At 46.4% G+C, this 2,422-nt stretch overlaps 1 pseudogene; it reads left to right on the top strand.

The window, feature by feature from the left end:
- The first annotated feature begins 1,671 nt into the window (after positions 1 to 1,671).
- Positions 1,672 to 2,389, top strand: LOC103728864 (annotated as a pseudogene).
- Positions 2,390 to 2,422: the final 33 nt, after the last annotated feature.

Raw genomic sequence — 2,422 nt, 5'->3', positions numbered from 1 at the left:
AGAAAAAAATTTAAAGTACTGTAATACTTACGAAGATTTATATCTGAGTACATTTTGCTACTGGCATTCATAGTGATAAATATTTACATACTCTAGAAATGACACTGATAATAAAAATAAAACTAGCCACTTGGAGGCAACGGAGAGGAGTGGTTAAGAACTCGAGCTCTGCAATGACTCCTGGACACACATGCTGGGTTGTGCTGCTTACTAGCTGTTTAGCCTCTGAACCTTCTTCTGGAAACTGTGAATACATTAGTATTACAGGCTTCTCCATCAGGTCATCACAAGGATCAAACAAACCGAATCCATGCTGGGTATGTAGAATTCTGACCGACACATAGCAATTGCCATGTAATTGCCAGCTTCCCCTTGACATGTATCAGCTGGGTACTAGGCTACACGCTTTATTTTCTGCGTCTCTTTTCTGCTGTCCCTACATCCCTGATGATCCCTTCTCTTTCCCAAGGACTGTGTGCTCTATGGATGAGATGTCACAACAAACAGCACAGTATCTGGCTTTATAAGAGGCATGGGGCATGGGAGAAACTTTCAGTAGGGGGAAAGGAGAGGAAAGAGAAGAAGCATGCAAGTGAAAGTCTCTCTCCCCATCCTCCTCGTACTACTGTGAGGCATGCTTTCACCATGCGAACCTGGATGAAGGAGATGTGGTTAAAGAAACAAGCAAATCTGCTGGCTCTGTCACATTACTCTGGAGTTGTATGTGAGCAGTGGCCAGGGTGGGGGGCTCACCCTGTCACATCTCCACAATCCTGGATGGAAGCTGTCTGGCCTGCACCTGCCAGGGTTGTTGGCTGTTGGCTGTTCATAACTGTATGTCTCTGGAGGAAACCCCGCTGCCCTAGTCAAGGCTCTGTTACCCTCATCCCACAGGTCTCTTCTGTTGGCTCAGGGAGCAAATACAGGCTCAGACCGCTGTTCGGTGTGGGCCACTGTAATGGGCCATTCAAACCCCAGACCTTCCCGAGACGATGGGATAATGACTCTTGAGCTGTCTCACAACCTGAATTCTCTTCCTTTGCTCCTCTCACTAATAACAGAATTCTGTTTTTCCTCCAAGAACCTAACAAAATTTATAGTCCTGTATTTATGGACGTATTGGTTTACTTAATATGTGAGTCCTCCAATAGACTGCAAACTCCATAAAATAAAGACTGTCTATGCTGTTCATGTCTACTTGGATGAAGAAAATCTGCTTTGTAAATATAGCCCTGGATAGTGGAACATGGCAGTGAATACAGACTCTTAAAGGATTACTGTCTCCACATATGGAGGTTCACATGTGAATGATGCTAGTTCAGGAATGACCGTGAAGACAGGGCACAACACCCTCATCTCTGGCCCAGCATGAGCTCATATAACTTCCTTACATGCAGTCATGTGTTCTCACAAGGCACGTTCTCTGTCTCTCTGTCTCTGTCTCTGTCCCTCTCTCTCTGTATGTGTGCATGTGTATGGAGGTTAGAAAATAACCATGGGTGTCGTACCATAGACACTGTCTACCTTGTATTTTGAGACAGGATCTCTCATGGGCCTGCAACTGGCAGAACAGGCCAGACGAGCTGCCAGTGAACCTCAGAGATCTGCCTATCTCTGCCTCCTCTGGTATTTATTACCAGCACCTGCTTTAAAAATCACAAATGCGCCCTGACGGTCTCAGGTCGGGGTTGGGGGGACGCAAAGCCCGCATTCTGGACCTGCGCTGACCATGCTATCCCGAGTGGTGTTTGCTGCCGCGGCCACAGCGGCCCCGTGCCTGAAGAACACAGCCGTCCTGGGGTCCAGGGTATTACAGGCAACAAGGGCCTTTCACACAGGGCAGCCATGTCCCACTCCTGTACCACCTCTTCCTGAATATGGAGGAAAAGTACGTCTTGGGCTGATCCCTGAAGAATTCTTCCAGTACCTTTATCCTAAAACTGGTGTGACAGGACCCTACATGCTTGGAACTGGGCTTAGTTTGTATTGTCTATCCAAAGAAATATATGTGATCACCCCAGAGACCATCTCCACCATAGCAGTAGTAGGATTAATGGTTTATGTCATTAAAAAATATGGTGCTTCTATTGGAGAATTTATCGATAAGCTGAATGAGCAAAAAATTGCTCAGCTAGAAGAAGTAAAGCAGGCGAGCATCAAACAAATCCAGGATGCAAGTGATGGAGAGAAGACGCAGCAGGCACTGGTTCAGAAGCACCACTACATTTTTGACGTTCAGAGGAATAACATTGCCATGGCCTTGGAGGTCACTTACCGGGAGCGGCTACATAGAGTATATAAGGAGGTGAAGAATTGCCTGGACTATCATATTTCCATGCAGGATATGATGTTGAAAGGAGCAAGAACACATGATAGACTGCATGGAGAAGTACGCAGGGTGCAAAGCATCTCTGCTCAGCAG

This window comes from Nannospalax galili, unplaced genomic scaffold (assembly GCF_000622305.1).
Source record: "Nannospalax galili isolate Female #2095 unplaced genomic scaffold, S.galili_v1.0 scaffold2232, whole genome shotgun sequence".
Classification (NCBI taxonomy): Eukaryota; Metazoa; Chordata; class Mammalia; order Rodentia; family Spalacidae; genus Nannospalax; species Nannospalax galili.
This window is presented reverse-complemented; position numbering and strand designations above follow the sequence as displayed.